General features: G+C 47.2%; 1 pseudogene; it reads right to left on the reverse strand.

Moving 5' to 3' along the window:
* Positions 1-3,313: 3,313 nt before the first annotated feature.
* LOC146209771 (uncharacterized) lies at positions 3,314-13,137 on the reverse strand (annotated as a pseudogene).
* Positions 13,138-16,387: the final 3,250 nt, after the last annotated feature.

Genomic DNA, 16,387 nt, shown 5'->3' on the forward strand with positions numbered 1-16,387 from the left:
TATTACTTTTTACTTCAAAACCTCACTGAGAATTGTGAGTTCAATGCAGGGTGATTGTTTTTTGCGACATGTTTAGATGTTAGTGGTAATTAATTACAGTGTCAATCTTTTTTGTTTCAATAGAAAGCTGTAATACGATATTCATTGCCTCCGACATAAAATCTGAGCGCTAGCTGCCCAACAACTGCATTAAAACATCCTTAATGGCAGGAAGTCAGCAGTCCGCGAGGCCCAGGAAAGCGTAGGTGATTTTGTTTATTATCTATTTATAATTGGTAATAACCTTCATTAGTGCTTTATTGATTTATTCGGAAAGATAATTAAATGCAAAATAGATAGAAAAACAACGCGCCGATTGTGGGAGCAGAGCCAATGACCTCCGAATATTGTGTCCCGTGCTCTTATCAACAGAACTACACCGACGGTAGTCCAACCTTATACTTTCTTGGGTATTAATATTGTGTGCTACAGAACTTAGAGCATCGCTGTGCGAGAACCCTCTTGCGCTATGCCTATGGCTTCAAGATTGCCTGAACTCAGACCCTCCCCAGCTAAAAACGAGAAAATGGAAAGTGGCAAAACAAAAGGAGCAAGTGGACACGATGTATGCGGACTTGGAAATGTTTATTGATTCAAGACATGGGTTCCTGGTCGAGAACACTCCTCATACGCACTAAGCAGTTCTAAGTATATTCATTACCAAAATTCCCTTCATTCTACACTTCTTTTTACAGTAACTGTCAGGTGTTGACAGATTTGGGATGGATTATTCCACTCATCGGTTTCCATTAGCCAGGAGGATTATAAAAAGTTGTTTGCGCGGGCGAACAATTGGTCTATTGTGGGTGCCAGTTTGATCTTTGAGACGATAGAGACGCAGAAGACACAGAACGCAACTCTGTGTTCGGTGTCTTCTGTGTCACCCTCGTTTCAAACTTTAGGCTGGAACACACAATAAATATACCATCTAGTCCAGAAAAGCGCCATTTTTTGAGCAATGGACATAATTTGTGAAGGTGATATAATGCCTTGCGACTCTAGATGGAGAAGGTTGTGCAAAGTCGAAACGGTCAAAATGTAACTGCAAATGGTTTCTTTCAAGCGGAATGCCATTCTAGCTAGTCTTCTACAGTACTGTAAGGACTTCATGTTGATAATACTTGTTTAGAAGGAAATCGTGTTGTCGGAAGCGGTTATATATATAATAAAGACTGCGGACCTTTTCATCTGTTGAAAGTTGGTATTTTCTTCTAGATAAAAAGATGCAAACTTCGCTGCTGTATTGTACTCGAGATCTAATCAGCTTGTTATTGACCAAAAGCTTTACATATGAGGAGAGTATTTCAGCCTGTGTCTTAGCTTGACCTGTTTACGATGACAGAATCGCAGTAGTTTTCAAAGTGAGCGGTCAAGTTCAAATGGTCTCTACAAGGAATGCCTAAGTGTCTCTAAGAGTCAGTACCGGGTCTGCTTGATATAGTAGTGGTAAGTAAAAGATGACGTTTTGTTTTTAGTGCGCATGGAAACAGATTTGTCAGACTTCATTTTCATATTCAAAATACCATAGCACTCAGAAACAACATTCAGACCTTTATTAAACAAAATCTCATCCTTAGTATTATTACCAGCCTTGAATAGAAAGAAGTCTTGCGCATGCAATCGGATATTCAGTCTTTTTTTTGCAGAATGTTAAGTCAAGGAAGTATATTAATAAAGGAGCGGGTCTACACGGCAATCCTGCATGACACCGGAATTAACACAGGGAAGTTCAAAATAATGCCCCTCAAAGTCTACGGAATAGTGGCGCATGTCGAGGTTTCACGAGTTATGAGGGTATAAATATATTGTAACGAGTAGAAGGCGGCAACTTCTGAACTGATCACTCTCACACACTCAGCTTCGTCCTCTTTTTTTCCTCGGTTCCGAGAGGCACGCGGCATTGCTTCGCCCTCTTTTTCCTCGGTTAGGAGAGGCACACGGCATTACCCCCCCCCCCCTCTTCGAGAGCGGCGACTCGACGCTGGGAGTGTCCTCAAACTAGATGCACACAGAAGCAGGGAACACAAAGCTGCACGCAAGCAAAATATCACTTCCTCCCATAATACGGTTTCATCCGAAGCGCCGCCAATATTGAGGGTCGTTGACCCCGAGGAACAACATCGTATGTTACGTTACTAAGACACCGAATGGCCTCGTATGGCCTAAAGTAACGACGAAGTAGCTTCTCGCAGAGTCCTCGGCGGCGCACTAGTGTCTACACCCATACAAGATTGCCAGGTTGGTAGTGAACGTCTCCGTGTCGGAGGTTGTACCGATTGGCATCGCGGTGTTGTTGATGTTGAATACGTCACCGTGCGAGCTGGCGCGCTCCTTCGGCCCGCTGCAGAAATATGTCGACGTCCTCATAGGCGTTGGTGGCATCGTCGCTGTGACTTGATATTAGCACAGCGTCAAAAATTGTGGCCACGGGATGACCAGATAATAGCTGGAATGGCGCAAGACGCGTCGTCTCCTGTTCAGCCGTATTGTATGCAAAAGTTGCATATGGAAGAAGTTCATCCAACGTGCGATGTTCAACGTCGACGTGCATGGAAATCATGTCTGCAAGTGTTTTATTGAGGCGTTCAGTCAGTCCACTTGTTGGCGGATGGTAAGCAGTAGTCCTACGATGACTTGTGCGGGCAAGAGTGAAGAGAGCCCGCATTAGTTCGGCCGTAAAGGCTGTACCGCGGTAAGTAATAATAACCGATGGGGCACCGTGGCGTATTAAGATGGTATTGAGAAACAACTGGGCTACTTCAGCAGCAGTCGCACGGGAAAGTGGCTGTGTCTCGGCATATCGCGTTAAGTAGTCCGTCGCCACTACTATCCATCTGTTCCCTGATGAGAACCTTGGGAAAAGGCCCAGAAGATGCATATCCAATTGCTGGAAAGGGGCTGTTGGCTGAAGACGCCCTGCAGGCGTCAGCGGAGGTGTCTTTGGCCGCTAGCATTCTCGGCATGTTCTCACATAGTGCTGGACTGAAAGCAGCAACTTAGACCAATAATACTTTTGTCAATTCCATGCTAATGTTCGCGCGACTCCTAAATGACCAGCCGAAGGCTAATCATGGCATGCATGCATGCAAGATTTCTTGCCGGAGGTCGGACGGCACAACAAGAAGAAAGGATTCCTTGTTGTGCTGAAAGTCTCTCTTATATAGGACACGATTGCGAACGCTGTAGGAGAATAAACCCCGCGCGAAAGCACGTGGGACACTACACCAAGGCCTTCGAGATGTTCAATAAGCGGGCGTAAACCGGGGTCAGCCCGTTAACGCTGAGCCATGTCGGTGGTCATGACTATAGCAAGAAACTGGAACTCGTCGTCTTCCCTGTCGGGAGGGGCAGCGTCAACTGGTGCACACGACAAGCAATCGCCGTCTTTGTGCTTACGGCCGCATTTGTATACAACCGTAATGTCGTACACTTGGAGACCCAGGCTCCACCTTGCAGGCCGTCCAGAGGGGTTTTTGAGGCTGCCTAGCAAGCACAACGAATGGTGGTCACTCGCAGCCCTAAAAGGGCGTCCATAAATATAGGGTCGGAACTTAGTTATCGCCCAAACTACTGCGAGAAATCCCTTTTCCGTAGTTGAGTAGCTTGCCTCTGCTTTTCAAAGAGAACGACTCTCGTAAGCGATAACTTTCTCAGTGCCACTTCGCAACTGAATCTGAACTGCACCGAGTCCAAAATTACTGGCATCGGTATGAATATCCATAGCAGCGTTTTCATTAAACTGCGCAAGCATCGGGGTGGCCTGCAGTCACCGGGGTAACTCGTTGAAGACATCCTCTTGATCTTCTTGCCACGCAAAAGGAACATTGTCTCGGGTAAGAAGAGTAAGAGGCTCGGAAATCGTTAAAAATTCTCGACGAAACGCCTGTAATAGGCACAAAGCCCCCCAAATTTTCTAAAAGACTTTTTGTCGGATGGGCGTGGGAAGTTTTCTACAGCAGCAGTCTTGTCGGGATCTGGTTTTACGCCCTCAGCACTAATAACTGGGCCAAGAAAGAGGAGCTCCTGGAATCCGAAATGGCATTTCTGCGGTTTTATCATCAGATGGGCTGAACGCAGCGCCGGTAGTACCATTCGCAGCCGGTTGAGGTGCTCCTCAAAACTAGACGCGAAAATGACGACATCGTCCGGATAGACTGGGCACGCTTGCCAGTTCAGTCCAGAGAGAACGGTGTTCATTATTCTTTGGAAGGTTGCTGGCGCAGATCAGAGACCGAAAGGAAGCACTTTAAATCCATAATGGCCGTCGGGGGTAACGGACGCTATTTTCTCTCTCTCCCTTTCGTCCACTTCTATCTGCCAGTAGCCATTCTTGATGTCAAGCGACGAGAAATATTTGGCATTGCGTAACCGGTCCAATGACCGATACGCGGAAGTGAGTATACGTCCCGTTTCGTTACCTGATTTACCTTGCGATAATCAACGCAGAAATGCAAGGTATTGTCTTTTTTCTGCACCAACTCTACAGGCGAAGCCCAGGGGCTGGTAGACGGCTGCACCATGTCGTCGGTAAGCATTTCTTGCACTTGGCTTCAAATAGCCTCACGTTCCATTGACGACACGCGGTATGGGTGTTGTGAAATCGGCGTGGTCTCCGCGTCAACCATAATGCCGTGTTTAGCTACTGGGGTGCGCCCAACTTTCGAAGACGTTGCAAATCATCCAGCAAAATCCCGAAGGAGCTCTAGGAGTCGCCGCCGCTCAACCACCGGCAGATTGGGATTAACGTCCACAGTTGATAGGATGTCGGGTGTATCGCATCCGGCTGGCGACGGCGGCGCCAGAGTACAAATGTTCGCTGGCTCAATAAAGTCGGCAACATAGGCGATGGCCGTTCCTTTAGTGTGCTGAAACTTGGTCCCCAAAATTCGTAATTCAAAGCTTCGCACAACCATCCCGCGAGCGAAGAAGTCCTCTTGCAGCGCAGACCCCTTTCTCAGGAAGCAGGCCCACGTTCCTCTCTGCCAGTACGTCGCGGTCGCATGATGCGTCGCTTTCTACCATGACCATAATGCTGCACCTTTGCGGGACCGTAACGTCTTCAGCTGTAATACGTAAAGCGGTTGATGAACTGTCGACGCTAGATCTCGCAATGGCTTGGCTAGGCGAAAACATCACACGTGATTCTTTCAAATTAATTATCGCAGCGTTAAAGAAGTCCAAGCAGAATAGGACGTCTTGCGAACAGTGGGCACGAACAACGAAGTCGCCAACATAAACAAATCTGTCAATTGCAACTCTCGCAACGCATCTTCCAGCCGGGATGTAAGGTGTCCCCCTGCCGTGCGAATCTGAGGCCCAGTCCACTCGGTTAAAACTTTCTTCAATTTCCTGTCTAACCCACTGCTCATAACTGAATACTCCGCCCCTGTATCAACTAACGCGATAATGAGAAAATCATCGATAGAAACCGTTATGTCCGAAGCTGCGCACTCAGGTTCATCGTTACAGACTCCGTCTGACAGCCATTATCTTGTAATAAACCTGATGGATGGATGTTGGCCGTCTGACAGCCATTATCTTGCAATAAACCTGATGGATGATGTTGGGCAGTTCGCTCATCAGCGGCCTCACCTCCGCTGGTCGCTGTTCCTAGTTTTCCCGGCGGCTCGGAGAGTGGGGGCTTGGAAGGCGGCCAGTGCGGTATATAGAGGGAGGTGAACTTGGGGAACAATAACGGGAAGAGGTAATGACGCGGGACCCGTATGCGCCGTGGGGGATCCGTATGCGCCGAAAGGTACTCTTCGATTTGGGGTGGTCGTTCACTTCTCCGAGGACATCGTGCATGCGAATTAAAACCACGAAGTCCGGTGTGGACGTGGTTCGTCAACCACGAAACGACGCTACCATCATGGGGCCTCTTTCGTCGCCAGCTGTTGGCGACCTACAGCGCCAATGGCCGAAGGAAGCGTGCGGAGTCGGCACTGCGATCTCGCTGCCAAGCCACGAACGAAAGAGTTGGAATGTATTATGAGGACATGGTTCACCTTTTTAGGCGTGTTGATCCAAATATGTCTGAGGAGACGATCGTGTGCCACCTAATGCTTGGGGTAAAACAAGAATTGTTTACTGGGCTCGCACGCAATCCACCCGGCACGACATCAGATTTTTTAGCGAAGGCCACCACGATGAAAGAAACACTTCAACACAGGACTATAACCGTGACGTGTTCGCCGTGTCACCGGCCGTCTATGCTTCCGGCTTCAACGGTTCTGGTGACGCCATTAATTCCCAGTATGAGAAACACTGTTCCAAATTTTAAAATATTTCTTCCTCGTGTTCTTAGAGTCACTGGGAGCATGAATATTCAATAAAAAATTCGAAGGTATAGTTTGTGACTTAAATGTGGAGTGTTGCATATATGCAACACTGGGCAGTAAAGTAAAAGACTGAGGTCAGGCCAAGAGAACAAACTTTTTACTAGCACCGTCCCTTTTGGTGCATATCATTTCCAGAATAATAAAAAGCATAAGCAAGAAGCAAGACTGTCCGCAGCCTACTGGTGGTAGCTTACAAAACAGTTGCGATCCTTGTTCAAACAAAGCATCACCTGACACTTCGAACAAGATACATAGGTGTAGCCCCCTGGGAATGCCTTGCAGTGGTTCCACCGTGTATTCCATATAGGCCAGTGTTCCTTGCTGTATTTTCTGACGTCGCGAGGGACATTTAAGCACATTTTCTTGAGTGTTGTAACATTCTGAATTGAATGGCGCCCTGGCGGTCGCTTGTTGTACAAGATAAGGCTTGTAGCGTGCTCGGAAAGGAATTCTCTCAAGGGTGTGGGCGACGATCCTTGCTGATGAAAGATTCTTTTCTGCATGAGCCATGCATTAACGGCAGCGACAGCGTATGCCAAAATAAATTCATATACCAGCGCTTTGGCCTTACGGGAAAACGATATGAGAAGCACATTTTGTCAAGAAGGTCCACGCCAGTCATCGATCTGTTGTAGGCAGGAATGATCGCTGGGCAATCTACAAAGACATGTTTTTTTTTCCTCGATATTCCATTTTTTCACGGAGGTAACCGGGTTGGCACCAATGCAGTTGGAAAGGAGAGTTACAGAGCGGTTGTCATACCACTTCACGGCCACCATTGCCTTCTGATAACAGGAGGCAACTGAAGTATCCCAGGCACCCCGACCTCGCTTTTTCATCAGTGTGTCATCCATTAACTTGCTGTACTTGAACCTCTTTTCGCTGACTGTGCCAATGTAGGAGATTCGAATTCTTGTGAGCTCTTCTACAAGGTGAGGGCCAGTAAAGAAGTTGCCAGCAACCACTAGATTGTTGTCTCGCTTTGGAAGGCTCGAACATAGCTGAAGCACAACACCAGCTCCCAACCCAAGCTGATAGCCATCCATAAAAACCTTTGTTGCAGCATTAATATACATCAAAATCGTAACACAGACCTGATTCTCCAAAACGTGCCCAAAGCTTCAGGCCCCATTTGCTTTTAGTTTTATTAGGCATGTATTGACGGATGTAACACCGTCCACGGAAAGAGTTCAAGATTTCGTCCACTGCTGACTTTTTTTCTTGTGGCAAGCCAGACATGTTGCTGCGTAAGGAAGTGAGCCATGGACGTACTTTCAGCACTTGTCTTCTTTAATTTGTTCAGTGGCAGCTTCATTATGAAAGAAATGCAAGTGCCTGATTATATTTTCAAACCTGTTTCGCGCCATAACCTGGTCTACTAATTCGTATCTGCTTCCATATTCCCAGTCGGCACGGACCCTGTGCATATTTACGAGTCCCATCCTGAAGAACATCCCCAGCACAGATGTCATTTCTTTAACTGTGAGGTTTGGGGGCGTTCCATGTTTCTGAAAGTAGTATTTGTTGCTCTCATCTGCAACAGCTTTCAACATGGACCGAGAAATGAACATGCCAAAGTAGTGCTTAGGGCTCAGCGGCTCTGCAGGTGGCAACGGAAAGTCGTTCTCGAAATTCACCAGTTCGTTATCGAACTCCTTTTTCAGCCATGTGTACCGCTTCTTCGCGTTACTGGATTTCACATCAGCTGTAGGAAAATCTGTCGTGATCAGACCTTCTGCTTCAGCCTCGTCAACCACAGTTGAGCCGTCCTCTTCTTCGTCACTGCTGTCTTCAGACACTTCATCTTCACTTCTCTCATAAGCAGAAAAATCACCCTCATTAGTGTCGATTACATCCAGCAGATTTGCACGAAGAAAACGTTTGGGCTTCTGAGACGCATTCAGCTACAGAATATAACGCCATTATTGAGGCTTCCGTCACTCGCGGAGGTCGTTCGTGAGGAAGTTAGGCAAGTCGTCCCGGAGCCGTCTGTGCCTGCTGTGCAACCACCGCCACTGAATGTGCCTACGTATGCATCCGTGCTTCAGAAGAATACCCTTTGAAATTTTTCAAGAGCGAACACTACTGTGCCTAATCCAAACCAGCACCACAGTGGGTACCCCTCCCCTAGAGCCAGAGCAGACTCCCCACTACTTGAACCAAGCCCGCGTCGTCCTCATCCTCTAGCCAAGGCAGCACCACAGTGGTACCCACTCCCCTAGAGCCAGAGTAGACACCCCACCACTTGAACCGAGACCGCGTCGTCCTCTTCTTCTAGCCGAGGCACTGTTTCGAAAGAGTGACGTATGGCGTGCCCATGACCAGTGGCCCCTTTGTTACCACTGTGGCGTGGCCGGTCACATGTTGAGTTTCTGTCCGTACCGCCGTGTCGGACTTCGTGAGCAAAGTACACAGTATGCAGCTTCCTTTGCTCATCCCAGCCGTTGTAGTTGGCGACCTTTTCGAATTCGTCTAGCCAGTCTTCAGCGTCCTCATAAATGCTCACCATGAATGAACGGTGGCGTCCGAGACTGGAGGACAACGAACTGGGGTGAACTCTCTCCGTTAGCTACGATGTTCGTGTTCGATCTATGCGTGGTGGGCACTGGCGTCCAGGCCAAAGGCCCGAACTCTGGTGACTGACCTCGGAGGTGGCGGCTGGTACTGCGGTGGACCTGTGTCAAATACGTGGGGGCTCTCGGTTGCCGTTGAGGGATGGAACTCAGCAAAAGGCGAATCGCACCCCGCACCTCCACTTAGTAGAAGGCAGCAACATATGAACGGATCAGTCTCACACACACAGCTTCGTCCTCTTTTTTTTTCCTCGGTTCCGAGAGGCACGCGGCAATATTACTGCATTTTCGGTTCTATGTATGTCACGCACTTTTATATAAGACGCACTTAGGTAGAGAAACGGGACTATGTGCCTCTGAAAACACTCCTTACGCAGCTCGGAATGGTAAGAAAGAATTGGCTACAAAATTTCCATCTAGGCTTCAGCTTCACATTCTTAGAAAGTCCTAAGCGTCCTCCATAATTCTACAAAATAAAGAAGTCATCGTGTTCAGTGGAACTTTAGTCGAAGTATATATTTTACTGATAAAGTATTCCAGGAAAGTATTCAAGCCTTCCACAAAATATATCGGCTCACATTCCCCCTGCCTTCTTTCAGCGTATATCTATGTCTATGCTGCTTTAATCAAACCACAATGGCGCCATCAACGTCATTGCAAGGATAGCGGCTTGCTTTTGTTCACCGCTGCTGCACACAGCGCGAATATACGAATCGCATCGGGCAATTAATTCAAGAAGCCTTTGCACTGCAGTGAGGGCAGAGAGGCTGACAATGGTGACAAAGTAGCACACTCAAAAGGTTTGACATTAGTCTTATATACAAGGTAATCACGTTGATGAAAATGTAACTGAGCTCCTGCTTTCACCGCATATTCGTATTCTAACATGGACAGACAATTCATTTATATGTCTGTCTAGCAGCCCTTAGAAATATTCGATCAGAGAAACAGCGTCAGCACTCAAACAGCATACGGCGCCACATAAGGCTGTGTTTCTTCCAAAACAAGCTACTCGTTTCTGCTTTCTTTCTTATTTACCAGACGCCACCATGCTTATATAAGATCTCGCTTCTTTGAGCCCCGGCGTAAACATATCTACGCACCAAGCATTAGAGAAACGTCACTAATGATAAAACGAGCGGAATCATTATCTCTACTGCACTCAATATACACCGACGATTTTGTCTATGAATAAACAATTATATGCAACACCCTGCTTACAGAGTGCACTGTCCTGCTTGATATTCTCTCTCTGCTTTCTACACCACTCCCATAAAATTGGCCTGAAATAATAGTCTTTTTTCGAAGTTATTGCATGTGATACGGTCAATCGAATTTCCACAAGTGGAGAAACACAATTGCTTTGTTCTTGCCTTGTGGCCGGAATGCAAGCTGAGAACTCTTCCCTGTGGACATCCACGACCGTAATGAAAGCGGGTAGTATCTCCTTCAGGCGTTATCATGTAAACAGAGCAGCCACTGAGATAGCTTGCAATCCACAAATACAGCCGACCGCCAACTCCCACGCTGTCAAGTCCATCAAGAATAGCATCATGGAGGACGTTGTCGTAAGCTTCCTTTATATCTAAAACGACAGCAGGTATTAGTCGACGGTGACGCTGTTCGTGTTCTACTGTCGCCAGAAGGTCGATGACGCTGTCAATGAAAGAGCGTCCCCGGCGAAATCCAGTCATCATATTCGGATAACGATCATTACCTTCTAGATACCACTCAAGTCTTGCCAGCAGCAATCGCTCCATAACTTTTCCAAAACAGCTTGCTAGGACAACTGGCCGGTATGAGGTAAGTTCGAGAGGAGGCTATCCAGGCTTCAAAAGAGCAACCAGGAGGCTAATCTTCCAGTGTTCAGGAACAATACTAGAAGCCCATATATTATTGAAATAATTAAGTAGTGCAGTTCTACCATCCTTGCCTAGGTTTGTTTAAGTTGAATAAGTAATCTCGTCAGGATCAGGTGCAGATGAATGCCGACAAGAAGCAAGAGCGGCGTCTAATTCAGCTATTATAAAGCTATTATAAAGGGCACGTCGTAATAATCATTCGGCGAAGGTGGCGCAAAAACATCTGAAAATGGTAACTGTGCCTGGTTTGTGCACACAATCATTTTACAAAAATATTCAGCTACGTCAACTTCATTGCGGCGCTGATAAAGGGCCAGGGCACGAAAAGGATGCCTTTCTCGCGGAGGTGAGCGAAAGCTTCTCGCAACATGCCAGATTTGCGACAGGGGCTTAAGGGGATCCAGTGATGAGCGGAACTGTCTCCAACGTTGTCCTCCTAACCTCTCCAGGTGGCGCAAAACTTGTCGTTTAGCTCGGCAAGAAAGTGCGAGATCTTGCGCGGATTTCGATCTCCTGTACTTCCTTTCAGCCTGCTGGCGGATCATGCGAAGCCGCTCCATTCCACGTCGATGCTGGACACTGATACCGGCACACAAACATAGCGAGTATTTTCTCTGAGAAAGAAAGTAACCAGACCCTCTATTTCAGATGGTATCTAGAGGTCCACGCTGGAAGTCGGCACCGATGCTCTGTCTGTGTATTGCACATGAGGCGAAGTGGCAGGTGCAAACCACTTGATGCATACGTAGGTTGGTTTGTGATTACTCCCATGCGTTTCCACATCACTACACCAAGAAACAGAGGGATGTAGGCTTCTGGAAACAAACGCCACATCCAAGCAGCTGCTCTAGGTTGTTCCGCATAGAAAAGTCTGTGGGCCGTCGTTTATATTGACGAGATCTTGCGTATGCATAACGTCTGCTAGGTATTTTTCTCGGTTGCTCATTATGGCCCTACCCCACTGAGGGTTGTGAGCATTAAAGTCCCCCACAGTAATACGAGGAGCTGCACAACATTGGATGTTGAAAATAGATATGACTTGTCCAAGCCATCGCTCTGTGAAATATAAGCGCCAATTATAGAACGCACTCGTCCTTTCAGGGTTAATGTCAAACAAATGTATTGGTTCGTGTTGTGGGGCTGTAGAGCAAAGCGGACGTGCGCAATGTCTTGACGTACACACACCAGCACTTTGCTTGTTTTGTCTGCTTCCCGAGACCATAGCAGAACATATCCAGAAAGGTGAAAAGTAGCCGGCATGTTGGCTCACAGATCACAATCACAGTAAAGCTGTACTTCTGTACCCGCTGTCACTCAGCCGACCAAGCAGGCCTCGGGCATTCGATTGCATCACTACATTGCGGCGAAAGTGCATCGTCACAGAGGTGGCGTTAGTTTGTTGCGCCATTGTAAATTATTGCAATGCCGCCAGAGCTGCTAAAATGCGTCCAAAAACTGAACAGGAAACTTTGCTATTTTCATGTTGATACCAGAGAGCAGCACCAGCATTGTACGAACCAGCTGTTTCGGCATTTTTGTTTTGCTGGCTTTTGGGGTTCTCGGAATTTCCAGCAACCAAACTGGGGTGAGGCCTCGTGTTGGCCTTTGATGGTAGACGAGGCAACTCAACATCAGAGGCAGCAGATAATACAACAGCTTCTGTCTGTTCCTTGGCCTGTGACATTGCCTGTGACATTACAGCATGAGTATTCTTAACGGGATTAGGCTCAATCTGTTGTAGCACCTGAGCTGACGTTAACTGTGAAGCTGACTTATCCAGGCTAGGTTTGCCTTCCGACTCCTTGTGTCGGCGTCGGGAACGGTGCTTGCGATGACGAATAGACGCAGCCGCTTCTTGATGAGTCGAGTTATTTCGCACCATCTTCTTTAGTATACGTCTTTCGTTCCGAATGTTAGGACATTCCTTAGCCATCGCTTCATGGGCGCCCGAGCAGTTTGCACACTTCACAGTATCCGTCTGGCATGTCTCATGAGGATGCGTACCACCGCATCGACGGCAGGATACCTCGTTTCGACAAACGGCATTCACATTTCCGATCTTGTTGCATTTGTGGCACTGAACAGGTCTTGGAACATACATCCGAACTGGCTGTCTCACATAGCCGACTTTAACATGAGATGAGAGGGATTCAGTTTCAAAGACTAATTTACCGCACTTTGTGCGGCCGAAACGATGAACATCCACAATGCGCTCCGTAGATTTGTCAGCGTGCAGAGATTGCTTTCACTTATCTCGGGGTCACCGTCGGTGAATACACATGCAGTAGACTTTTTCCCATGTGCAAGAAAGGAACGGACCGGCATGTTGCCAATCGTACCAATGCCTTTCAGCTTGTCCCCTGTAGCCTGCTATTGGACATCCACGGTCAGGACATTCTTCCAGGGATTAATTCTGACCTCGTCAAATCACCTGGAGCCAGCCGGTCGAAAAACTGGGTAAGATGCTATCTGTTTATACCATTCAGATTCGCCGTCGCCGTTGTTGGTACGAACGCCACGGAAAAGATTCCTTGCTTTTCAGCATTCTTCTTTGGTGTCTCACTCATTACTTGTGTTTGGCGCAGCTTCCTTTTCAGGCGGTGCGACTGTACAGGCGTGCAGCTGCTGTCAGAATCCATCTCAGTCACCGTGGAGTCATCTGCCGAGTCTGGAAGCTCCACGTCCGCGACGTTGAGGTGACCCGTCGAGTAGCCGCAGCCTGTTCGATGGTGTCAGGTGGGATCAGGGGTCGTGCGCCCTCCATCCCGAAGGATGACGAGATCACAAATAGCTCACAGTGATAAAAAATCTAGAAAAGTGGAAAAGCGCTAGCTTCGGACGTTTGGAAACCTCCACTTCTTCTTATTTGTCCCGGATCACTTAAAACACTGCTAATTCACTTTATGGAACGCGATAATCAACAACCCTCATTGTTTGTCGTACCTTTCTTTCAACTAAGTCTTCGATTGTCGCAAAACACGACATGAAGTCTTGGCAGTGGGCTGCATATGCATGGCTGGAAACGGTGAAGTATATTGCCGCATATACGTTGTCAAGCTACACTTTTTCCTCAAATACGGCGACGAATGTTTGAAGAACAGTCGTACATGGATCATCTGGCTGCCAGGGCATATCCGGAAGATTTGAGCCCCACCATTGTTGACAAAAATTTCACGTCTTCCTTAATATACAGCCGGTTGATCATTGATTTGGGTGGTTGCACAACTTTTATTTCCATCGGAAATGGGCGTCATCTTCCACTCCCCTGCACGCGTGCCGGGGAAGACGGGAGGTCGTGCGCCCGCGGATTAGAGGCTGGAAGGCAGCCCTTGGCTTGTTGCGGCCTCTTCCGCCAGATAGACGGTGCGGTGCTAAATCGCTGGGTCCGCGCTTCGCAGCAGGTTATCCCCGGCAGTTCTACTTGTAATATTTTCCTCTATCCGTGTAGATTGTGGGCACTCCCAAATTATGTGGTCGAGGGTCCCTCTCGCCTCACAGCGATTGCTAAGATCATTGTCCGTAATGTCTGGTAGTGTGTGAAACGCCCAGACCGAGTTCATGAACGTATTAGTTTGTAGCCGCCTCCACGCGAAAGCGTCTCTACTATTTAGGCTAGCATCTGGTGGGGGTACGAGTCTACGCCCCAATTTATAATGGTCAATGATTGATCATTTACACCGATATGTGACGTCGCATCTCGAGATCTTTTTCATTCGTTTGCTGATCAGGATCCTTCGCGCAGCTCTTGAGATTCCATTTCTTGCTCTATTACAGTCTAGGGCAGCGCAGTAACCCATATCTGCGGAAGCCACTGCTTGTGAAACCGCACGGCAGCATTTTTTAAGTACGTTCACCCTGTTCTTTCCGTCGACCCGAACATGGCCGGCGGCGCCTGAATTATCCTCATTGCATCGCACACGGCACACCAGTGCATACTCCCTACAGACAAGCGTCAGCCCGTGACGTCAGTGAAGATGCGGCAGCGCTGGCGACAGCAGTGATTTTCGGGGTGTAAGCGAAAGCTCGCGCGGTCTGCATTGGATGCGCGGCAGTTGCTGTGTTTTGGAGCATACTTACCAATATACTTACCGAGCGTACTTACCGAGTATAACAACTTCCAAGGCACAAAAAAAAAAATAGCACCTAGTTCCACATGTTTGCTGTGGTCGGATAAACATGAGAGCGATGGGCAACGGCGTTGAGCGCGACAAGCAGACACTTCGGTGACGGATTGCTTCGCGGCTAACTTGCGTTTCACTTCTGTACTGAAAGTTGATCACTTTATTTGCGGTTCTTAATTGTCGTGACTAATTTTCAGTCGCATGATGAATGGCGCAATAACAAACACCTGCAGCTCGCGCACGTTTCGTTGTATATACTATATCAAGTCATAATAGAAGATACGCTGTGAGTTCGGTTCACTTGTGCCCGTGCATATGCTCGTACAGAAAAGGACACAAAGCTGCTGTGAAAGTAACTGCTGTCACTTCTAGTGGTCACTCCAGCGCGGTATTTCCAAAGCAGGACCCAAATTTGCGGAGCGTCTTTTCACTGATATCACTTTTTGCGAGTTTCAACGAGGGATGTACTTTTCATCACCGGTCCTAGAAAGCGAGTAAACATCATGAGTATCCGGGCAAAGTCACGCAGCGTTATTTCATAGATTACTGAACTTTCGTTTTGAAGGTATTACGATTTTGACGAAAGAACTAAATATTGACGTACGTGTCATCAAGCAGGATACTTATGTATGATATAAATCATGGACTTATGTCCCAATGTAGAATCGGCTATGAGGTGTGCAAAATGAGAAAAATATAACGCGTTTTTTGAATAACATGTTTCCAAGTGTGTTAAAAAGCTCAGCAGTTCGCTCAGTTCGCTGCAAGCGACCGTGCAGGACGTCGCAAAATTTGCGCTCATGCATCTCTTCTAAAGAGAAAAAAGAACAAAATGAAAGCATTCTTACAGGCCTTCATGTATATATCAGCCTGTGAATGACCTTGGATACGTCTGCACGATGAAACAGACGTCAAACGTTTTTTTTTATCGAGCAGGATAAAACAAGCTGGCAGCGCGCCCTAGGCGAATATGTTGTAAAAAACTAAATGATTGATTTTTTATTCAGTGAAATTGTGACTTAAGTTTCCGCTACACAGAGCTAAGAATGTGATTTCTAGTTCACGATATTTATTTGTAATATTGTTATTTTGATTGAAGGTGCTTGAAGCCGCAAAAGAGTCGTCATATATGAAAAACACACTTTCAGTCATTCAATCGTCGACCTCATTCATGCGCTATTATAGCAATAGGCCTAGGAGTTAAACAATGCTGGCGCAATGGATATGTAAAACTAATAGTTTTTCATATACATTGCGCTTTCTCATTTTCATTTAGCTTAATGTCACTACAGCAAGCCACCGTAGCCGCGCGCAGGAAGCAACGACGAATAGGAAGCCATTGCAGCTCTTCGCACGATAATTAAAAGGTTTATTGACTCCAAAAGTGCTGAACTACTCCACAATCGAAAACCAAAAAATTTCTCCACACATGCGAAGCTTAGGCTTCAAAATAG

This window comes from Amblyomma maculatum, chromosome 1 (genome assembly GCF_055883805.1).
Source record: "Amblyomma maculatum isolate TAMU_Amacu chromosome 1, ASM5588380v1, whole genome shotgun sequence".
Lineage (NCBI taxonomy): Eukaryota > Metazoa > Arthropoda > Arachnida > Ixodida > Ixodidae > Amblyomma > Amblyomma maculatum.